Consider the following 25581-nt stretch of genomic DNA (forward strand, 5'->3'; position numbering starts at 1 on the left):
GAAGGGGGCGGACTATACGTTTCTCGAGTTCCAGTGGTGTGTCATAGCCATTCTGGTTCCTTAGTCCACGGAGACGTCAAGAAGAAGAATCTCTGTGATTCGTATTAAAAAATATATTTTACAAAATTTAAGAATTTTTAATAATAAACGATCATACAAAATAAAACAGTAATTTTGTTCTGATTAAGTGTCGCTCTATTCCAAGAATTTCTTATCACGAGATCGCCAGAAATTTATCCTCGAGTCGAATTTAATCGTTTAAGCGGGTGATACGAATGTGTAACTTTGACAATTCTATTTTGTAAGATTCGATGAAAATAGAGAATCGTTTTGGAGGCGTGATCTACGAGATTTCTTTTGGAAATAGTAAGAGAAATTTGGCTTTTATGGGAAATGCCCCGAATGCGCCAAAAATAGACGCACCTGCGCTCACTGTTCCCTACTGCATATGCATTCCCGCATGTGCCACTCGCACGAGTATTTCCCCTTGGAGCAAATCCTTATCCCCGTAGGTCCCCCAGGCCACCATCCCAGCCACTCAAGAGTATTGCCGCTATTTTCCGTCTCGCGTATTATGGCCGGTGTATTTCGCGATTCCACGGTCGCATCGTTTACATGCGCTTCTCCCTTCACATGACGCCTCGATATTTATTTTATCTACCATCCCACGCTTCGATCGATCGTCTGATTTTAATAACGAAACATGATATTCGTTATTCGTGGTTTAGTTTTTGATATATTAAGGAATTATATTTTCAATAATATTACGAAAATTTTTAATACTTTAATATCTTTCTCTTATGTAGAATTATACTTTCTTGAGGGAGAAATGTCTAACTTTTATATTATATAATTTTTTGTATATTCTTTACGAAAGGCTGCTTTTCCTTTTTTATTTATCACGACGAGCGTATCTCGCGCAAATTGCTTGGTATCGACGAGAAAACGATACAATCACCGCGCCGCGTCGGTACGTACAGTATTTCATTTGTATTCGGACGGAGGAAATGGCACGGACTTTGATGTTTCTTGCTGACGCGTCCCGAAAAGCTTTTCTGTACCTCCCTTCGTTCTCCTTCGGAGACTGATCTGAATGCGTCCAACGTATTTGCCAACCTCCCCTTAGTCCTCCTTTTCTCCAGAATACTCGCCGACAGCCACAGTCACCCCTTGACACACGTTTCCTCTCCCTTTCGCGGATAAAAAGTCGCGGTGTGCGACTTCGAATAAACTCAGCCAACCCTCGGCAATACTTATTGTAAACGAAAGAATATAGAAGAATAACTCCGATATAATGTAATATTTACTTCGGAATAGAGTATCTTTTAAATTCTACGTTTCTGTTGTTACTTCAATTCAAATTGTTCTTTCGTCAAACGTAAATGTTAGTTGTATACGCCACGATATGTTTAACACTTGGTTGATAAATAACTATCTCTAATCTTTCATACTTCTTCATTTTCCATACTTGTAAATCTCAGTTGAGTGAAACGTAAATCACCTATCAGAAACATTTGGACAATAAATTAAATTCTCTCGCACCAAATGATGAGTAGAAAAAATACCTTCAAATCTCGCAAATTTCACATATAAATATACATATGTAAGCACACATATGCGAATAATTTTTTGATTAAACCTTTGAATGTAGGAAGATTACAATCTACAGAATAATTTTTCGTATTTCATCCGTCTTTAGATTACTTTCCAGATATTAGGTTAATAAATTATATTCCTTCACTAAATTAACACGTAACATAATTAACAACTAATTTCATCAAATTAAAAAATATAATCGAATGTTATCTTATTATAATAATCGAATAATCGAATTGAAAAACCTTGGAATTTTTAAATATCGGAAAAAATCGATATACAAACACATTCTTCGACGTGTTTTAGCGTTTCCACTTTGATCTCTGCTCACAAAAGATCACCGACCGCAGTCCTCTCCGTTTCGCATCTCATCGCGCGACCGATGCAAATCAGTCAGCACCCGGCGGAGGCATTGTGGCCTCTACCGCCCGACCGTTTCTCTTTCTCCTTATTTATGCACTCGTTCACGGAGTAATTGTTTCCCTCGGAGAGGATAGTCTCGTCTTGATGCGCCGCCGAACGAGAACAGGCATCCATGTTGAGGCCCACGGATCCGCGCGTGTCACGGCGCGGAAGCTCCTGTCTCACCTCTTTCCCTTCGTTTCGTCGCACGTCAACTTCTTTGGCCCTTCTGTCTTTTCCCGCGCGGAATCCAGAGCGGATTCCACCGGTGGAGTTTTAATTGCCCGTTTCGGTTCAATTCAATCGACGCGACGATGCTCGCCCTCGCGAGACGAGATCAATCGTGGTCCCGGAATTTTAGATGGGAAAGAAGATGCTTGGATAATTGCTGGGATATGAAGACTTCTTCGCGCTTTTTGCAGGTTTTCGATTGGGATAATTCGCCTCAATTGGCTGTGTAACGCGTAAGTTGTGGATTTTTATGCAGTTTAGGGGAATCGTAAATACACAGAAATGTATAGAATGCGTACGAGAATATTCAGAAAAGAATACGAAGAGTATACGATAAAGAATAAAATTCGTAGATATTTACAATCTTTTTCTTTTCGGAACATAACGTTTGATTTTTTAAAGTTTCGCCGTAACAGATTGTTTGAATTGTAAATAGAGTGCGAAGTGTTAATTTCTTATAAGTAATGGTATAATTATTTAATATTCGTATCTTACGGGTAATTGGTCATCTATCCTTAAAATAGGCATTACAATGCTTAGTTTGACGAGGTTCAAAGTCGTTGAAAAATAAAAGTTTATTAGAAAAGGGTTTTCTAAATAGCACGAGAAGAAAATGAGAAAGGGTGAAATTGTGTAAAAATTCCTAGTCTAAACCTTAATAAAAGAGTAGACATAACATAACAAACTGTTTCATCCAATACACACATGAATGATGAACCAGCCGTAGAATAGAATTTTCACCGTGGTTATATCACGATTTGTACGACTTTTATCCCGTTTATAATTATTGAACGATTATTTTTAATCGTCCTAAAATAACATATAGTCTCTCTCTCTCTCTCTGTTCCTTTCTTTCTCTTTCTCTCTCTCTCTCTCTCTCTCTCTCTCTCTTTGCGGCCTTTTGGAATTACGTAAATTGAGGACGCAGCGTCTCATCGTATGTAATCAAGATTGATTTAGATCGTACTTTGTAATTACGAATCGGACTGGCCGCCACAGAAACCGGGAGCGTCCATCGTGTCTCCTCTTGCGCGCGGGTGCTCGCCGCTTCTTGTCCTTTTCGTCTCCTCTCTACATCGATTGTAACCCACCTTCTCCCTTCTTTTGTACTCTGACAATGCTTTTAATTACCTGTTCTGCAGTCCAACCGAGCCGATCCAGCCGCGGTTCAGATCGTTTCGCTGATTGGTGTCCGCTCGATGAGACTTTATTACGAGCCGTAATTACCCTGATAAAATATTCCCGCGTTGCGCGGTACATAATTGTACCTAATTGCCCTGATCCAGGATAATTAGCGCGTTAATTAATGAACTACCGATGGATCGTACGCAAACAATACGGTACTTCGTGTACGAGCAATAGAAAGTTTCCACGAAAGGTGCCTTTTCAGAGGGCGGACATTAATTTCTCCCCTTGAAGGGAGAAAAGGGAGATGTTAGTCTTGATATTTTAAGTTGACCATAAAGAGAGTTGACGTTATTACAAGCGCTTCTTGGCACTAGTCGGATTCGTATATTAATATCGCTTACAGTCAGGAAAATTTAGTTTTATAATTTTTCACGGGTGTAGTCTTGTTCCTATCTTGCTCGAAGCGAAACAAGTGTACATCTAGACGATATTGTTACGAATTTTAAAGTTTTTCAAAGTTCCAATGTTTGCAAGTATACACAACTTTTTATTAAAGCTTAACTCCACAAGCAATAAAATAATATACAAATATTCGAAATTATAAATGTTGTCAGTATCTTTCCCCTGAATTTCTCCGTATCGTTAATTCATCATCATCATTCACACCTTTCAATCAGAAATCTCTAATTTGATCCATGAATACAATCTGAACGTAATTTTCTCATTGAAAAAAATTCAGCGATGCAAAACGAGAGCACGTGATTCGATCTTGGTTGAATCGACGCCACGTGTAATCTCCGAAAAGTGCAATGGAAAGAAGGAGAGTTATGAGAGGGCCGGCCGTGAATACGGGGCCATTATTCCACGCGATAAAGCAATTCCTCTGCACTCACGAAATTATGTTTCTGCTATTTAGCATCGGTCAGACGCCGTCGCGACGAGGGTTCCGGTGAAACTCTCGCGATGGGACGTCGAAAGGGCACGCACGCGAATAGAGGAGACGATCGAGGAACGAAACGGAAATAGAAGTGTCGATAAGATCGTTTCTTGGTTCGCATGGGGCGATTCGTTACCGTCACCGATCGATCACTGGTCGCTTTTCAAAAATTGGCTTTAATCCGATTCCAAATTGACTTGCCCATTTATTCCAAGTTGTTGGATTGCTTTTTTTACATTTTGTTACACCAATCTTTCGGTATTTCGAAACTTTTTAAATTACATTTTGAATTTCCCCTCTGGTTTATTGGCGCGAAAATTCGAAGCGAATTTATTTTACTAAAATCGTGTAAGAGATAATCGAAGTAGGAGATATTCGAAAGTGTTTGCAGACGAAAATGATCTTGAAATTCCTAAAATATGATTTTAAATATATGCATAAAAAGTCTGGAAGAATGATAATTTTAGTTATGATGGTACGCAAACGATTATGCTAATCAGCGGATTGAAATTTTTCAAACATTTTTTGCAAATTCACACAAGTGTTTGTTTCATACTTTTTGTTTATCATCCCCGATATTTATTAACATCGAGTGTAGAGAGGAAAGTCATGGTTTCTTTTCCCATCGACCAGCCCGCTTTCCATCTTCCTCCTTCATCCTCCTTTAGAAGTAATCACAATATGTATGAGAGGTGAGAAGACAGAAATCCGTCGGGATGTGAGTGAGCTTCACCTAGCACTCAGTTTTCTCATCAGAATTGCAAGCAGTCACCGTTTCTACCATGGACCATGTACATATATTATTCCACTCTCACAAAATATAATTCTACGCATAAATTAGACCAGAGTGAAGTATTTTCCTAATTCGAAGATAACTATTAAAATATTCATAAATAATTTCTCAAGTCCATTTTCTCATTTAACTTCAGAAATGATCAAAAAATATTTCATATATTTGAAATATATAATTATACACTTAAATATACTCATAAATTATATGAAATATACAGTTATACGCACAAAAAACTAACTTAATTTTCACGTTTCTTACAAAATATGTAGTATAACAATAGTCGAGTATTGATTGCATTTTCGAGGGATCAGATCATTGGAAATTATTATTTTCTATTAAGCTCCGCTCCAATAAATATGGAGTCCGGTTTAAGGGGTGGTCTAGGTTGTTTTCCTTAGCTTTGTTGAATTATTATACGATTCATGTTTCGAATTGACTCACAAAATACAAAAGCGGAAGGAGAGGAATGTTATTGTACGCCGGCGGGGCCATCAATGGTGGAAGCAGCAGGACTGATATACCTTCTGAGGTAAAACCTTGTATTTTTACAGGATTACGTCTGACTTTTACGTCCGCGCGGATGAATATTGGACGAAAGCGTATCGCGAATAGACTCGCGCTGCTTTCCGTTTTCATATCGTGTGCTTCGATGCTTAACTATCCGCAGTGAATCTTGATGAATCCCTTTATCTCTTAGGAAAAGATATCCGCAAATAAATTATCGATAATGGTAAACACTGAAAATTTTTAATAATTGTGTTGTGATAAGGAAAATAGTACCTATAAATTATCTTTGAAATCCATATCTGTGAAATAAATTATCGATGATAGTAAATATGGAAAAGTTTTAATAATCATATTGCAATAGAAAAATATCGTTAATCAATCTAGGATAATATATATTATCTTATAATCCAGATATCTATTGTATAAATTTTTAACGCTGTAAATTAAACATTATAAATTTTTAATTGTTCATTCTAACGATATTAAAAACGACCATTAAACAATTTCGAATAACATAAACTATCTTTGACCTTTCGAAAGCGACACACGCGCGACTCGATAAACCGAGAAAGATAGAGATCGAAATGATTAAGACAATAAGGTGGTCAATTTGGCAGGATTATACGAAACTTTGGAACGGGGAGTTTTATGGTGAATTCTGTCCGGCCACTTTTGTCCAAAATGTCACCGTTTGAGAATCCAATATTGTCAGGGCGAAAGGGCAGCATTGAGTGGAAAAGAGGGTAATTTGACTCCGGAATTTCTTCAGCTCACCGTGCAACATCGCCACCCACTTTTCTCCCTCCCCTTCTTTCTCTGTTCGCCTTTGTGTCTCTATGCCATAAGGATAATGAGGATTCTTGAACTGGTAAAACGAGACCGAACGATCCTATTTCGACGATTACGCTAAAGCGTTGATTATATTTCACCCTGATAAGATCGATTCCTTTCGACGAAACAAGAAACCGGAGCTTGCTTTACGGCAATCATGCAAGAGATTGGTTCTCGTTTACATTCTCTACAAATTCAAATTCGAATCACTCTAGAAACTAACAAGCCTTAGAATAATTCTACATCTTTGAATCCTGTCAGTTCGTGAATTTCCTTCTTTGAAATTATAAGATAAAATTTTGTATTTTCGAAGCAAGGTATACCTTCGCCAAAAGGAGAACGAAAAGTACTTCATCGTATAATTCTTCGAAAAACTAACATGTTTAACTATCATGTTCTGACAATCTGTCTGAATCTAACGAAGCCAAGAAGGAAACTTACGGGAAACAAGGAATTTCTTTTCCACGGAGATTTCTCAAGTCCCGTGCAATCACAGAAATTAAAGAATCCACGATAGACCGTCATCAGCCGATCTCTGCTCGCGATAGCCTTGATTTGATACAAAAGATCCTTCGAGGAACGAAATCCCCTTTTTTTCAGCTGGAGGGTGCACGCGGTTGCGTTTAAGGCAAGGGACATCGTCATCCCTTTCGTCGGAGGGTCGACGAGGACCTTGACAAATATTTGGTTAGTCTTTGATGGGCTTCGAAGGAAGTACAGGCGGAGGATACTCCGTCGCTGCTTTTCGGATGAGGACAGCTTGGCCTGTAACGTGCCGCTTGGTTGCGGGGGTGGAAAAGCGTAGAGAAGCGTAGAGAAAGTCCTGGGGAATGTCGGGCATTTTTATTGGTTCCAGCTTGGTCTCCGAAATTCGGGCCGAGCTGATCGACTCGATGGCAAACGAATCTGATCTTGCGTCCACCTGTTTGTGTCCCTTTGCCCGGTAAAATCAGCTCGATTCGTTAATTTCGAGGATTGATGACCTGTTTCTTTGTGGATCTTCTTGCGAAAGAGGAATTGTACTTTTAAATCGAGGTCCTTGTGTATTTATGTTTATTGCTTTACATACTAAACTTGGATAGATATTGGTAGTTTATTACACTATATATTGCGAATTTTAGGAAAGACACCCATTCCTTCTCTCATTGATTTGACTTTTTGTAGTTTGCTACTTTGGTTAGCTCAAGTCTAATTTTGCATCACACATAATTTATCTCTCGTTTCTTTGCATTTGTATCTAAGTTCGCTATAATAAAAAGTTGTATTTCTCGTATAATAGATGCTATTATCAGTATTATCAAATATTATTACCATAAATGTTTGATACTTGCGTATCTTTAAGTTTGTTAGTTGATTAATTTAACATACCAATATTCTTCTTGCAAACGAATTACAATTGAAAATTATCTCTCCATCAAAGGATAGTAATACTGTAGTAAGAAAAAAAATCGAACTTTGTACAATTTACACAGGGACATTACTTTGCTCCATCTCGTTAAAAATTTTCATTCCACGAAAGTCACCGAAAATTGGTCGAACTCTTCCTCCCACGAGCAGATCGCGTCTACCGTTCTTGGGGGTTCGTCTCCGGCTCGTTGGCTCGATTTTCTTCGGAATTCCATGAAGACCGCCATTGATTGATTCCTTGTTAATTAAAGGCCCCGTAGGAACGTGTGCTGGTAGCTGTCGCGCGAGGGGTGGTGGGGAATACGGGGAATCGATCGTCGAACAAGAAACTACCGCGATCAACGGAATAAGACGAGAGATCCTCCTTGCCTTTCATCTTTCTCCTCTGCACCACTTCTAGCCATCGTTGACGAGCGGATGTTCTGCATAAGTCGCGTACAACATGAATATTCATAGGTTACGGTCGAGGCGGAGCAAAGAAAACGATCGATCCGGAGTGGAATCCGTGGGGAAGAAATCGGATCGCGAACTTTCAGTTTCTTCTCGAGGCTGTCGACGTCCCGTTCGTCCTGATCGCACGACTATCGACGCACGCTGGATCGAGACAGATTTTAATAGCTGTCGAGAATTTCACGTACGCCTTGCGCTCGATAATCACGACGCAAATGCGATCGAGAAATCCCGGCCTTGGATCGATCCTTAATGAGTACGCTTTGGATTCTTGGCACGCCTTGAGATGATTCTCTCCATCGTCCTCGAGTGTTACGTTTTCGTTGCTATTAATTTATTTTTATTGAATCATGGTGGTTAAACAGTGTAGAATTTTGTTTTTGAATAATTCGTTGTGGGAAAATCTTCCATTTTTCATTACGCGAGATACATGATCCGTTTTTAGGTTTTTTCGTAAAAAAAATTGTAAAAATTTCTTGAATTCGAGTAATTCGACTAATAAACGAGACTTGACCAATAATTTTAATGAATTGGTGACTGACACACTACTTAGTTGCAGAGTTCTATTGCACAACAATCAATCGGCTCGTAAACCTGTTACTACCACGTAAGAAAATTTATTACGATTTGTAACATTCTCCTTACAATATTAGTTCACTTGTGCAAGAGATTCATATAGATAGGCATTTTTCGATTTCATACTATTATTTTTCACAGTGGAAGACCCGTTATAAAATTCTTGGAATCTAAATTTCTTACTTCAACAACGTATGTATAATACGATTTCGAAGAACGTTACCTTTAACGTTCGCAATAATTAGGCCCATACGAAGCTTCGTCTTAGAATGGTCGAGTTTCATAGGATCCTAAATTAGAAGAGAGGATAAATAAACGTACGAAAAGGGAAACGATGACAAGTGTAAAACTTCGTTATCGAGGAATCGTTTGCGATCGACGAGTTAGATTAGCGTGTTTCGCGCGACGTAACTTCGTTATTATCGCCGGCATTTTTCCTGCCAGCTTACATAAACGGAGTTCTTTCGCTCGTTGAACATCGGTAATTAATGGAGAGCACGGTGACGAACCGTTCATGCGGATGAATAATTCACCGATCGATTCTGTACCAGTGCAACACTTGGTACGGCGTCATTGTTCCTCTGTTCCGTCGATTCCCACGTTACGTAAAATACAGTGAATTTAATGATGAGAAAGGAGATAAATCCCGCGCTGAAAAATTTGCTACTCTCCCCTCTCTCCTTCTTTCCTTGCCCCGCGTCTCACTCGTTCTCCTTGTAGCCGTGGTTAGAACGCCGATCGAGCCGAACAATCGTTCGCCGGCGAACTGCGCGTTGCGATCGATGGAATTCGTTCTACGTTTATTCGGTAATTAAAAAAAAAATTTGCTCGTTGGAATCGAACTACCTTTACAGGCGTCCGCGAATATCGGTCGTTTCGATTTACTCGCCGAGAGATTCGTGTTTCTTTTATGGTTTCTGTTAGGTAATGAGTTGCAGAACTTTGGAGAATTCGAAGAATGGTGGTAACTTGTATGTTATTAATAGACAAAATAGAAGATAAGATAGAAAAGATATTATGGAAATTTTGGTAGTATAAATTATAAAACAACTGACGATAAATTTATGGTGATAAGTTGTTCAAAATTAGTAGAATTCTTTGTTTAGGCTTAAGAAAGCGATACATTGCTATCATAGAAACTATATAGAAACTATATGATTAGATAGCCTTACAGTTACGTATTTGATGTTTATAGAAGATTACGCTGTCACTGATTTGACTTCACAACTTTAATTACTTTTCCTTGAATCTCAACAAGCTAATACCTCGACAAATATCGAATATTCGTCATTACTTTATTCACTAAAATTTTATGACAAACAATTACCATTTTTCTCACGACCGCCAAATTTGAATGTTAATCTCCTCATTCGTCAGCGAAACGATGGACGCATAACACGTCGGGATTCCATCGATCGTACGAGGAGAAATGCGAGTGCCCGCCGTTCTCTGGTTCGTCTTCTTAACGAGCGAGCCGATGCGACCGCGAATTGGCTAAAAACCATATTACCGCCGCGCCGGTGATAATAATTCCACGAAGAGGAACAATGACGAGGCTCACGTTCTCGACGTTGCACGAGATTTAATCGTCGCGCGTGGATATGAAATCTAATGTGCCCTCTAACTATCGTTCGTCGGAAATCACGACTTGTATATTAATCGCGAACTAACGCGCGTCGTGACTATGTTTTGAAATGGCGCGCATCGGGAGAAAGAGAGAAAGATAAGAGACAAAGGGAGAATAGAGGGGAAAAAAGGTAGAAGATCGAGGAAAAAAGGAAGAAACCAGAGCGATTTTCTTCGCTGGCCATTACGAAGAAGCGAGGCTGTTGGGGCTCGTATTTAATCGTAGAGACGTTTCACCGTGAACCGGTCACGCTAATACGTTCCGAGAACTGGGATCGACCGGGAGCAAATTTTCGCACTTTTTACGGACACGCGCGGATACGTTTTTCACCGCGCGACACGATATGAATGACAACAGTCTGGGAACTGGGATGCGGTCTTTGAGGAAATCGAAATCGACTTCCTGCCTCTCGAATGGTATCTTCAGCGTTGATCATTTGAAATTCGTAAGAAAATATTGGAAGTAATATTATCTATATGATATATGTTATTTGGTACTGGTATTATGAAAGAAAGGATCTAAAAGAAAAAGAAATTACAAAACTTTCGAAAGAACAATTTAAAAACGAATCAAGACTTGTTTATGAAATGAAAAGCTGCGTCAATAGAAGACTGTAGGAGATTTTTCTAGAGAATTGCATTTTTCTTAGCTCTTTCCCCGAGCATCTTGAAAAGCGTAAGTTGCGTCGAGACGCGCAGCGTATCGCTTTTCCTCTCGCAAAGCTCCTAATGAGAGGTCCCCGTTCCTCTTTCTCTTCCCATTCTTCCTGCTTCCTTCATCCTTCGATTTCTCCCTGGCTGGGCGCAGTCCCTTTGTGCGGACCTCTTCCTCGCTCGGTCGTTCCTCCGTTCGTCGAGAGTTTGTGGAAGTGCTCGGGATTCGCGACAGAGGGTCCGTTAATGAGCAAATATAGGGTGTCCATTAAGTCGCCGACAATCGTCGCTTCGCGATTCGTTTGCTGGAAGCAGTTCAGTAGACTGTCGTCTGCTATTAAACACGTTCTTCCATCTCTTAGACAAATTTCCCCTCTTGAAAATACCCTCAAACAGTCTTTGCCTCCTGTAAATCAATCAGAAAACCGTTTCGTCCATTACGATTCCTTTCTTCCTCTTCTTGAAGCGTCTTAAAAACGTTAGAAGCGTCAATGGACGATTTTCTGAAATTGTACTCGCGACAAAGGCGCGTCCGTAGCTTCGTGACACGAAACGATCCGGATGAGAACGATCCGTGCAGAAAAGACGTCTATCGGTGTCCTTGGCTACCGGTGTTCGTCCTACCAAAGGGAGAGACCGTGTGAAATTTTTTAGTGACCGGTGTGAGGTCTTTTTTAAAAGGTAGAAAGCAGCTCTTTGACTTTCTATCCGGCGCGGATTCGATCGGACACGATTCGAGGCGCATTCAATTCGCTAACGAGCGGCCGTGATTAGCCGTCCACTGTCCAAGGGTTGTGGATATCCTGGCCCTCGTTCACCCTCTCATTACCCAGTGAGCCCCGGTAATTTCACGGAACAGTCGGTCTAAATTAGCCCAGGCAGTTTATACGCTGGGACGTTCGAGGCATTTCTAGCGAACCTGAAAAGCAGTCAACGTACGTGTGTGTTCGTCTCGGTTCTGCCTTCAAATTTCTTCCATCGTTCTGTGAATCGCCCATAGAGAAGCGATTCTCTGGGCCACGTGGTGGACCAACCGTCCTTTCTTTTTTCAATAGAGGTACTGTGCACGTTGGACAATTGGTTCGCCTTCCAGACTGCTGTCTTCATAGGGTTCAATTAGAACGTCTAATCGCGAATCTATTTGTTGCTTGATTATTTTTTTTACTTGATTCACGATTGTCTCGATTGATTTTTCTGCAATTCCTTTCGTATTTCCAATCGACGCATTCGAGATCGATCTCTAATTAAAAACCGATTCCACGAATCGATATATTCAAATTCTAATAGCTTTTGATTCTAGATTACTAATTTTTATTTTTAAACCAATATCTATTATTTTTTAACGATTATTCGAACTAAAATAATGATTTTACAGTTTCTTTGAGCAATTTTTTCAATACTGACTGGTAACGATAACATGAAATTACTTCGCATGATGTACACGATGCTTTCCCGGTTAAATAATCTCAATTGTTCACGAGGTCTGGTCAAATTACGTCCACCAAAGCTTCTCTACACGTCCCCTAAAAGCCAAGTTCGAAAAACGCGTGTTGTAGAATTAGTATAGAACGTAGGACTCTAGAAAGCTCGCGACGAGCGGAGAAGGGAAAGCAGAACGAGTGAACAGAATAGGGAGGAGAGGAAAGTGTCCAGTAGATTGCTTCTGATAGATAATAAAGAGGGCATTTCTCCAAGGGATTGTAGCGCGACGGTAACAGCGCTACCGGGCCGTGTCTGTTCGTTGACAGATATTATAAGTAATTTTGCGGAGGATGGAGAAGGACGAAGAGGTACCTGCTGCTTCTTGGCTGTTACGATCGTCCAACGTGACACAACGGGACACAACGTATATAACTCCTCTCCTCGTCTATGCTTCGACGTGCTCGCCTTTTTATTTCTTCACCTGGTTCGCCCCTATAAAAACGAACAACTTACGGAATTGTCGCCGATGTGTCCGCCACGGTGGAACGTGCGAATGACATGGCGATAAACGCTCCGGACACTGATATTTTCATTACCTTTTGAATCGTTGCTAATGGAACTTGTATCGAGTTCGTATCTTTTGCACTGGAACATATTTTGTTTCTCGAATTATATCGATAATCACTGCAGTAGTTAACTGAATAGTTTAGTAAAGGTTTAGTAGCTTACTTTCATAACAGATTAATAGCTTTGGTCGTTTACTGAGATAGTTATTCGATGAAAACGAGGGATCTCGAGGAATAAAGGATCAGGTTGCTGATCTTGTTGCGTCGTTATTGAATTTCAGGGTATTTAGTAGAGAATAGAAATTGGAATAAAAACTGCATCGATGTTAATCGATGACAAAGGAAAAAACTCAAATTGATTTTAACGGATTTTGATTTGGAAGGAGAAAAATTCGATTTTGAAGGGTTCTTTCCGTGAGAAGGGGCCATCCTTCCGGCCATTACGATGCTAGCCGATCGTACATCTCTTTCGGTGTTTCTTCTAGAATCCATAATGGCTTGCCGCAAACAATACAAAAATTATGTTCACGAGAGTTTGCTGCAAGTTTCGCAATTTTTCCCCACGGTGTTCGCCGTTTATTCAGCACGCATGATGATCTTTACACTGTAACACGGTTATACGAAGGACTAAGACCGGGCTACATGTAACAACTTTCCCGATTTAAGAATGATATACGGAGCGCACATCCCCCATCTTTTCTTTCGTAGCAAGAAGTACAAGGAATCTCGTGTCGTTCGTTGAATTGTTTGGCAAATTTTGCATCGATTCTATGGAAGATTCACAACGAGATGAATCGTTATTGCTGTTCGAAGTAATAAAGCGCCCAATGAAATTTTCTCCAGGCATGGTTTTCTGGAATATCGTTCTTTATGGTAGACAATTATTCGAATCAGATCGAATTCAATCGTAAAGGGTAGTTTTAAAATTAAACTTGAGACTTACACGGCAGATGTTAAGTATTAGTCGTAACGTAGTTTCTTTAATATCAAAGTAAGTTTCATATGATTCTCGGATTGGACATATTACCAATACTCAAAATAGCATCAAATTCCAGCCTCGATAAATGTGTCGTTAATTACTTTCCTTATTTTTCTTGAAAGAATGGTCGCACGATTTCGTATTGCTTAATAATCCGGACAGGCTATTAGGCCTATCTCGCGAGCACAGATGTACAGAAGGAACGTCGAGGGGTGGTCCCGTCATAAAGACCACCGACAACCCCGGGAGTAACTTGGAGTTCGAACGATCTCGCGCCGTCGAACGAGGAGATTTCTTTTAATTAAACTGCTCCCACCCTACGTGCCCGTTCCTCTTTCTTTCCCTCTGGCCGGTTTCCACCGAAAACAGGACTCCCAGGACATAATAGCCGACAGGCACGCGTTATCAGCGTTCGCCAGCAGTCCAATCCCCGTCAGTTAGCTACTTCTGCCTCCCTTTCGTCGCTGATCCGTTCTTGGCTTTTGCTAAAACTTGATGCGTTCCGATGTCAATGTTTTATTGGCGAAGGGGGATATAAAGCGTGTAATGTTATTTTCCGAAAATTGAAAATAAGGGAAAGTATAATCTTGGCAACGTTCAATAACGATTTAGGATTTTGAGATGCTTTATACACATTATTTTCCGTTGCATATTAAAAATTACTATACTATTTACTGCAGGCGTTTATGCATTTCACGACGATATAGACGAGCCTGTAGATCAATTGTGAAATATTCGCAGCAGCGCTTGAACTCCAGTAGCATTAATGGTGCAACGATACCAATTCAGGATTAATTATTACTCATCTATTGCAAAAATATAACGAAATTGATTAATTATTATTCAAGAATAACGATTCGAATCCTAATAATTTCTTCCTCTGTTTCACCGGTTTCGTATTCCAAGATCGAGATAAGCCGTTTTAATTACTCGCATGGAAATTACAGATAATGAAAACGTCATGTATTGAGCGTTCTGTGAAAAAAGCGCGGGCATAAAGAGGATTTTAATTAGAGATCGGCCGAATCACGCGAAGGGGAGGCACGTGAAAAGTACGTTAAATGAAATTTGCATAATGCCGCCACGGAACAGGTGAAAATGCCGGGGGCCGACGCGTAACGAGTTAATTCGTTGATAGCCTCTTCACGCTCAGAGGGACCGGCCACGCTTCACGTGCTTCACTGGCTTTATAAAGCGGGCTTGTATCGCGCCTCATTAAGCAAATGGGCTTTAAAGTGGCCGATAAAAATCACCCTTGCGCGATGTTTACCCCTGGCCGTAACGCCGATTAGCATAAAGGGTTAGTTCGTTCGTCTCCCGTCTCTCCTTTTATGAATTACAATGCGCTTTTCACGGCCGATGCATCGAGTAACAGGTAGGTAGTTGATACCGGGACCTGACGTAATGATACGTCAGCTGTTTGCACGCGTACCCTTTCTAGGGGTTGAAGGACGTTCTGGGAGAAGTATCACGCGATGTTTGTTAATGGAAAACTTTTATCGTTTAATTAGGGTCATTAAATTACACTATATCGTATCATTTAATATATATAGTCTTCGTTTTTAGATTAATAAAAATATTTTTATTCCCTTTTCTGTACAGATTTCGTCTCGAACAAGTAGTCTGAAACAAATGGAGTTGACCAATTTGTCTTCGGAAACGTTTACTATTTTTACATGAGCTATTCTATCTTGATTTATACTTCAGTATTTTTTTGGTACACGCATTCATTTCCTTGGCCGTCCGTGACTTCTGCTGATTACACTGAATTACCAATTGCCAACAACTGCGCGCAATCGTTTGGAATAATGATGACCAGACTGCGGGGGAAAAAGGTCAGCACGTACGAATCATTCGTCACGACGCGACGCTGAGGAAAATAATTCATTTCCTGCCTTTTTCATCGTGTTGCCCTATTCGAAACCAGTCACTGATATCAATTGTTATTCGCGATATCAGTTTCCGACTATCTCATTCGATCATATCTTGGACATTTTTCATTTTCAATCTATGCGAATTTCATGTTCGATTCTTTTTACGAAAAAAAGAAGAAGCGAGAGAGAGTAAGCAAAATCTTACCTTCCACCCGATTCTTTTCTAATCAAAATAGGCGTCTCGTCAGATAAAGACGCGTGAGGATTCAACGATTTCGTCGAGGGTTAAGTATCAGGCCGCCCGATTTCATTCTCGTAATCCGTTCTTAAGCAGCATCCTCCCCCTTTTTTTTACGAGGCTCCGGCCTTCGTTCACGCTACCCAGTAGAGATAACGCGGGCTTTATTATAGATTGACCCCCGCACTCGACCCCTCGTTTCGCTCCGCCAGCCTTCTTCGCCCCCTTTTGTCTCTGTCTCCAATCCGAAGGATTCTCCCGCTCGTCCCCGAAGTCCACACCCTTTGGACCATTTATCTCGATCGTTTGCATCGAACGAGAAATTCGACCTTGCTGGTTATGGAATGACCCGTCACAAAGGACTTTGTTTCGTCAAAAAGAAAATATATTCCTTATCCAACGAACAATATAAAACACGTAAAACTCCAAATTTTCTATACACCGAAGATATTTCGAATTTTCCCTCTAACGACTTTTCCACGTTCCATTGTCATAAAACTATCATTTTAGAAAGCTAAAGATTGAAGAATTAATTATACCAAGATTTCCTTATTACAATGTTCAGATTATTAATCGGTGAAGCTATTGGATCTAACCTTCTGTTTGAACTCAGCGTCGAATCGCCCCACGCTGGTTCCGCCATTTATCGAGCGTTTAATTTTACTGGACTTTCACGAACACGTTAGTCGAAGCGTTACACTCGAGAAATAATCATTCCGAGGCGAGTCCGGAGGCGGACGGGAGGTGAACGTAGCCGAGGAAACGAGCCGAGCCAGTGGGAGAGAAGGGCGAAAGACGGGGGCAGGAGAGAGATAGAGAGTAAGAAGGGTGGAAAACCCGTCGGATTCTTAGAGGGTGGAGGTTTGTGAGGGGATGACGCGAGGGGAGGGTTAGTCAGTTGGTTTGGTGGGGGTTTCGTGTGGCAATCAATGCCGTTGAATTAACGCCTGGCTGGCCGTTTGCGGGAAAAGTAAGATTAAAAGAAAGAAGAAATGGACGCCAACTACCTCGCAGCAAGCCGTGGCTTCGGGGGTTGGGTGGCACAATACCCGGAATGTCTATAACAACGCTCTAGAACCGCTCCCGTTTCATTGCTTGCTTAATCTTCCGGCTGGCACGTAGTTACGTCAGTTTCTGTCACATACAAAGTGACCCCGATATCGACGATACTATCGAATGGCTTGTTCATCGATCGCTCGAATGAGTAATAACGCCCGCTGCCACCGTTGACCCGAATCGATTTTCAACCTTTTCCTTCGATGCGACGATTCGCTTCGTCTGCGTTTTTCCGTCAATCGGGGTATCAATTGACAGAAGGTGTTTGCATGAATATAAAATGATTAAATTATCCACTTCTACGCACTTTTTGGGAAATGTAAAGTAAAAGTGTGCAATATGCAGGGATATGTGAAAAGCATAGAAAATATTCAAGGTAAGGTACTCGGTATAATATTTTTTCGTTGAAAAAAATTTCTATCTAGGTACCATTTGTCTAGTTAATAAAAATTTACATAAATATTCTCAGTGGAATGATTATAGATTGAACAACTTCGGTATACTAAATCATATGGAGATAATTACTCGGGATAATTCACAGATGCAGTAAAATTACTATCACTTTTCGATCTTTCGTCTCTCGTTTTCCTTATTTGATTCCTTTCTCGGTATCAAATTGAAAACAACGCTGAAAAATTGCCAAATGCAATTTTCAAATTTTCCTATCGAGAGTAAAAACATAAAATTTTTATAAATACATCGATTCACAAATAATAAGGTACGAAACACGTGCTAAATCGCCAGAAATACAAAATAGTTGCAATCCGTAGAAAAATAATTTGTAATAATACATAAAAATTTTCAGAAAAGACACGATAATTTCGGTATCGATCAGCGGTGATGTTTTGCCTCTTGATACATCGGCATGTTTTATGGCTAACACTTCTTCACCCGCGGATCTACGGGTATATCGTTTTCCAGAGGCACACGAGGCTCGTCTCAATCAGAGAGGGACCCACCGCCACCCGCGGTGTGATTGGTGACGGCGATAGATCATTTTTTAAGTCTCGTTGCCTGTTCCCTTCCGATAAGGGCGCGGCAGCCGTGCTGCGACTTCCGCATTCTACTTATTCCACGGTTGGTCCGAGGGACGTTCTGTGTGTGAACTTTAAATCCACGTCATTGGTCGAGAGCCGCTGGATTTGCATACCGGCCGCGCATGTGCGTATCCAACCCTTTTTAAAAAAGGGTGGCCCTCGTCATTCTCCCCCTTCTGACTTAAAAAGCGAAGCTGCCGTTTTATTGGCCGGAGGTTTCCCTCGAAGGGCTCGTTTGATTTCATTGGTTCGACACAAGAGGGTTTCTTGCTATTGTTCTTCGTTGTTTTCGTTGATTTTCAGTTAGCGTTTTCAGTTAGTATCTTTAGGGTGGTTGTGGAATTTTCGGTACATTTTATTCTGCAGCGATGTTGTATTTCTGGTCTCTTTTCTATTATTTGTGCTGTTAACGTTGAATTTCTACAACGAAGAATTAAAATGATATAATTTATATTTTCTTTATCCTTGATGTGGTTAATTTTCATACTAGAAAATTAAGGAGGGTGGTTTATGTTTTTTTAAATAGATAGTTTTGAATATAGTAGTAGCGAAACAGGGTTGGTTAGAATGAAAAGGAGGGTTGAAAGATAAAGGGTACTTTAAAGGCTTGTCATTGGCTGCCGTGAACCCTATCCCTTTGCATACTAACATGCGCATGAGCACGAAGAACGCCTTCTTAGGGAGTTCTACCCTTTTAAATCTTTAAGGAACGAACTTGAAGAATGGAGGATTCCCCTCGTCTCTGAATATAGCGAGTCTTAAAATAATTTCTACCCCCGTGATTATCCTTCAACGAATTAAACAATATTTCGAATAGAGTGATACTTGAACGCTTGTCTTAAATTCAGTCAGTTTCTCTGCCTAGAATATCCAAGGTTTGTGTGGCGTTAATTCCATGCGGCGGTTGATTGCCTTTGCCATTGTTGCCATAGTTACCATGCGAGAGAAAGCTACGATCGTGTCGGGCAGAATAGCAAGGGTGGCTGCGGGGGTGAGTCTACGGGTGGTTAATGAAGCCAAATCCGTTTACGATGAATGCTACGGGAGAAAGAAAGGGACGCTGGGTTCGTTAGACGGTCTGCATCGGGACGACAACGTTGATCTTGTCGGAGAAAATGTTTGGTTAAAGATTTTCCTTCAACCTTAACCCTCTTACAGAAACAACATTTACGAACATTCTTAACTTCTTCAAAACTGTTACAAATTTTTTATATCATTTATATATTCTTATTTTCATATTTGAAATAAAACGTACAACTAGTAAATTAATAAATCAATCGGTTTAGCCAAATTGTTATGTAAAATGGTTAGAGCATATAAGACGAACGTATATTTCAATATTATTTCGTTCAATATTAACAAACATGTATTTTGATAAATATAACTAAAAGATAAGAAATAATTTTCTTCGAATCTTAATGAATTCACTCCTGAAGAGTAGAAATTTCTATCTTTTTTATCTGCACTCTTCGTTCGTAGGAAAGAAGGTATTAATATCATGAAAGATCTTCTGAATTCTTTAACTTTCATCAGACCACAGTTAAAGCCCCGATTCAACCATTTACAGAGCCACTCGAGAAACTAGACAATCAGCGACTCGCGTGCCGCGACCGAGGGTGGCGTTTGTTCGATTTCCACGAGCACCAGGGGTGCTTTTCGTAACCGGAAGATCGCGTGTCCTCGAATCGTTTGGAAATTTTTGCGAGTTTTTCAACCAGTGCTGGCACACGCCCGTCGTCTTTTGGAGCTACGATAAATGATCATTACCATGGCAATCCTGTAACGATTATTATTATAACAGACACGGCAAAGAAAATTTGTTTTATATATGCAGAGTACTTCATCAGACTTCGCGTTTAATTATCACGTTCTGTTTGATAAGTATACTGATAAATCTGATAATCTGCGTCTGATAAATTTTTAGATTAGGTCTGTTAGTTTCGTAGAACGGGAGAGAAGTCGGAGAAGAAAAGAAAAGAAACGTTTAACTTGTTAGTAGATACTTTGATGCGTTTGATAGAAAGGCGCAGTTGAACAGAAAAGTAGTTCCGTTTTTAAATAGACTAGAAGATAATGGCACTTTCAGAAAGATTATATTAGACGGTGATTAGAAACAGCGATTAAAGTAAAATACAAATTCGAATTTAAATTTAAATCAAATCTCTCAAAGCTGGTTCGTTCTGTTTTTTAAAATATAAAGACCAATAAACAAGATCGCTGTCAGAAAACTTTCGCATGACAATCTATTTCAACATCATTCACGCTCTATCATTCAATTCGATTTATTAACGGCAAACAAATAAACTATATTTCCAAAAGTTCGAGATAACAATCCAGATGAAAAAATTACCAAGAGAATTCCATTAATTTTACAGAATAGTTTTAAGATTGTTTGCCTCTGAAAATATTTTCCTTCGCTGATCTTCATAGATTACCTGGTCGAGTTTGATAAGGGGAACGCCAGGAACTCGATAAAATTTGCCGCTGTCTGCTTTCCTCTCGGCTCCATGAATAAACATAAGATTGGTCATTTTCGTGGTCAGCTATATTTTCTTTGAGGCAGCAATTTTACGCAACCACGAAGTCGTAATTGATGGGCAGCGTGGAAACACCCACCAAGATATTGAAGATGCGTACGAATCTCGTGACGAAGCTCGATTTCAAACTTTCAAATGACTGGCATCGCCGCTTGTTTATGAAAGGCGATACGCCTTTCGTTTCCGGTCTTTTAGACACGTGCGTGTTTCTTCTCGATCGTGGAATATGCTATTGTGATAATTCATCGATGCACTGGTTAAGATAGCACACGTTAACCTTTCGCGGTCCAGTTGCGATGAACTCGGTAACGTTAAATGTTCCGAAAAGGGAACTAAAGAAAAGATAGAATTTACAGCGATAAATTCTCTTCACTGTTTCTATGAAATTAATATGTATGTGATTTTTAAAACCGTTTTATTAACAATTAATAATTTTAAATTACTATATTGTAGGTTACGTGAAATGTTGTTGGATAGATTACGGTTGTTACTTTGAAAATGAATATAGAAGAATACTTTTAAAATATCATAGTTTCTGTGTACCACATTTTCATGTAAAAACGTCGTAACTTGTGAATTGTACCCGAACGAAATAAAGTTTCTTTGAAAAGTTTTGTTTACAAATATTAATGTTTAATTCTAGGATGTTATCGTTCAATGATATTATACATTGATGATTTTAATTGAAGTGAAGTGATGAGATTAAACAGGTTTATATGATTAACATTAATATTGTCAAAAGCGTTTGCATGTTTTTAGCAGTTACAAAAACCAAAGGTCTGAGCCATCATCTTTTAAATAATTGGTAGGTAAAGAGAGATTTTCAAATTCTATTAATCGATTATTTTTCGATAGCCAGCGTAAATATGAAATTCTCTTCTTCAGCACGATGAACACATCATCGTCGTGAAGTTTACCAAAGTCTCACGAAAAAAAAAATAAGAGCACTAATTGCCCTTCTCGCTTGTTCCTATTAGACAACCGAGTTTAAATTATCCGCCGATCACGTCAGGGGAGTAATTAACACTCCGAGAATAGAAATTCTTTTTCTATCTGCTACAGCACTTTAATTTTCCGTAAGTGCGCGCTTTTGCCTGTTTAATGCGATCGACGATAAGCCTGGCCTCGCAATTCAATCAAGTTTCCCGCTGTTCGCTTCCTTGGACTTTATCCTCTTTTCGTGTAAATGTACACCAGCACAGATAAAATATATTCCTTTTTGCATTTTTCCACTCCTAATGATTCCGTCTACTTCAAATGTACGATTCCACAAGGATAAAAATCTCTAATTTTATATTACATCTTTTAAATACAAGCTAAGCGTTCATAATGAATCATCTTATTTTAATGCAAGCCATATCCTTTTCGATTTAACATTAGAACTACCAGAGTGGTAAAAATAACCAATTTCTAATTTTATACATTTGCAGTGCATCTTTGGTAATTGTACCGATTCGCCGTGAAATAAATGAATAGGAGCTTATTCTTCTGCTTTGCATTATACATTTTTCATGTAGCTTCCATTTTGATATCTTTGGTACAGGTCTGATACTTTAATCGCTTGTAGTTTCAGTATTAAAAATGAGATTTACTTGGAAAAGTCAATAATGAATCCATCTGGTAAAGTTTCTACGAAGATTGCAAGAAAGGATAGAGGAATATTCCAAATTTCATAGGTAGCCGATTGGGTTCGTGTAACATCGGGAGATTATATGAAAATTTATTTGTTATATATATAAATAGTATCGTAGACGTCCATTAGACTGGTATAAAATTCTGCTTTGCGCGGAACGTGCGCTACGGGGCTCTCTTTTAGTTTACTAATTAAAGCAACCGCCTCGCCGGGTGCTAATGAGTAGGCGCAGTCATAACTTTACGTCGGCAATTACCGCTGCTTTATTACGCTTAACATCAACGTTATCATTGCACACGAATCTGTTCGCTGCAGCCTTTGAGAATCATCCTAATTATTCACCGCGTGTCCTTTCGCGACAATTACGTGCAAAAGTCTCTTCTTTCTTCGGTCTTTTACGATTTGTTAAGATGCACTAATGCTCAAAAGAACGTAAAATTAATATTAGCGTATCCCCCAATTCTGAACCATATAATCATATATATATAAGCATTTTAACATTTATGAATTAGATTATTTATAACTATTTTAAAAACGTGTCTAGCCTCAGTTACACGAGATATTCTATATCGTACATTTTACATTGCATTGTATATCGTACATTAAATTGAGTCGCTTAGTATTCTGACATAAAAGCCAAATATATCTTCGATTTCCATATTGCAATTTCTTTTCTCGAAACCTGCAGTAGTAAAGGCAATTGGTTCTCGTCCGCGAGACGAGCTAAAGGGGAAACAAATCCGCGACGAGACACGGTCAGAGGGAGAAAGTCTAGGGGTTGGTGAAAGCGCGAGTAAATGGGAGTTTGCACGTGCACATTAATAGAACACAGTAGTTCTCTGTTCGTATGACGTTGCTTGGTACTTAGACTCTGTATTCTTCCCTCCATGGAATCTTTTTCGGTTTCGAAAAAGAAAAAAGAAAGGAGAAGAAGGAAAAAAAGGTTGCCAGCGAGTAAAAGCTCGAACATCGTCGCCTCTTCTGGCAATTCCCCGAGTAACTTCGCTGCCAGTCGCGTCGCCTGGTAACGTATCTATCCGTAAACTCGGCTGGAGCATATACGTACACGTCGCCGGGATATGTACTCTGGCAACAGTCGTCCCAGCAGTTGTCGAGATTCGTCCCGGGAAAAAAAGTCGTGAAAACGAGCGAATCTCATGACGGTCGATTCGCCAACTTTCTGCAACGAGTCACGAACTAGCAGCTCCTCTTCCGCTTTAACCGCTTTAACATCATCACTAAGGACCGCATGGCTGGCCCAAGACTGGAACACTGTATGTATAGTGACGACTTTTGGATAGAAACGTATTTGGAATTGTGGATGCTTGACTAAGAAGATTTGTAGCTCGTTTGTCTTGGAGGATGAGTGATTGAGATGTAGCGTATAAAGAGCAACATTCCAGATTGAAGATATGTGTATACTTTTTAATGTGCAAGAAATTTTATAAAAAACGAATACATAGCTAATTTCATAACAACCGACATTTCTGAAATATTCAAAATGGTGAAAATCTTATAACCGTAAATTACAGATCACAATATTACTACGGTCTTAAATTTTGACCTAGTACTCCATAATATATCTTTCTCATGATGGATCCTAAAAAGAGATTTATTTTACACTGTAAAAAATACAGTTGGAAATGGTATATTCTAGTCATTTATATTTTCCAGAAACATATTTACATTCACGATCAAAATTGATCACGCATAACAAAATTTCCTCGTTCAATTTAGACACAAATGGACCTAAAATATTCCATGTTCGTCGAATTCCAAAAGCGACTAATGCTATACCTCTAACCATAAACTCTAGCAAGATTCACGACGTAAAAGATTGACGGTTGATCGTGGCGAAAATTTTTCAGGCGCAAATCCGAGGATGAAATTACGATGAAAGGAAAAGGACAGTCGTAATTCATCCGTGCTCCCTAGCACTGGAGAACGTTTTTAGGTCGCGTAGTAAGCGGGTAGGGGGTGTCTGGGTGCTGCCGCATCGATCCGATACATCACGGGGGCATTTACATCCCCGCCGTAGCCAGCCCTCGCTGTCCCTTTCCCTCTCGCTAGCCGTTTTTCCCCGATCTTCCCTTTCTTCCTATCGGCCGGCCCAGCTAGCATCCAGAGGGTGCTTTTCTCCCGTGCGGGCGCTTATGCCGCCACTTTCCTGGGGGCGCTTGCGCGCAGCCATCCTCTGCTCAGCGTCCCTTCCGTCGGCACCGTACAACCCACCCTCCACCAATTTTCAACCCCCTTTTCTTCTTTCCTTTCTCTTCCGTTTCACCCTCGCGACGTTCTCCGTCGTTGGTCTTGGAAGCCGATGCAACGGCCATTGTCTACGCGTCAAATCTCAACTCGCTCGTTCGAATGATGATTTTCTACCGAGAAGATACCTTCAGTCTCTATACGAATACTAGTTCTTTTTCTATTTCATTGGTCTGTGTTGTATTCATTCATTTTGTATGGTGTGTGTAGAGACCTGTTCTTGGGAAAATAGAGTTTGGATACGTTTAGTATCAGGAATTAGTTTGACAGATACGTATTGAACGGGAAATTCGAAATTCGATTTTCTAAAAAGTGAAGCGCCCAATCTTGTTGCTCTTGATAGCCGCCGTATTTCGAGTCATAGATTGTTTTCCCCATTACATTCGTACCACGATTTTCCGCACACTTCGTGTAGCTACTTTAATGTTGATTGATACGCTCTTTCACTCCTTTGTTCCCGCTTGTGTTTATCGTTAGAGACTTACATGGACAACGTAGCATTTAGCACTTTATTTGAACCTTCTCTTAGTCTTATTTTAATGACAGTAAGTCAATTGTTGTTTACTAGCCGGTGTTGAATTTCTGAATACGTCCCTGAAACAATGTTAAATATAATTAATAATAATAAGAAGAAGATATTAAGGAAAGGATAATATACTTAAGAAAATAAATTGTTACGATTAATATGAAATGTATTTATATTTATATTATATTATATTATATTATATTTGCAGTAGGAGCAAAAGGCGGTAGATTTAAAAAGAGTAGATTGATATAAAGAAACTTTGTAGCACATAGTTTCTAATTAGATCGTTTCTATGCTTCCTCCGTGATTT

The 25581-nt window shown here is 39.7% G+C and overlaps 1 long non-coding RNA gene across 1 annotated transcript in view; it reads left to right on the top strand.

Annotated features, from left to right (window-relative positions):
* LOC139989845 (uncharacterized) overlaps window positions 1-25581 on the top strand; it is a 62178-nt gene that overhangs the window by 14754 nt on the left and 21843 nt on the right. The gene's annotated exons all lie outside the window — the stretch shown is intronic.

This window comes from Bombus fervidus, chromosome 8, assembly GCF_041682495.2.
Source record: "Bombus fervidus isolate BK054 chromosome 8, iyBomFerv1, whole genome shotgun sequence".
Classification (NCBI taxonomy): Eukaryota; Metazoa; Arthropoda; class Insecta; order Hymenoptera; family Apidae; genus Bombus; species Bombus fervidus.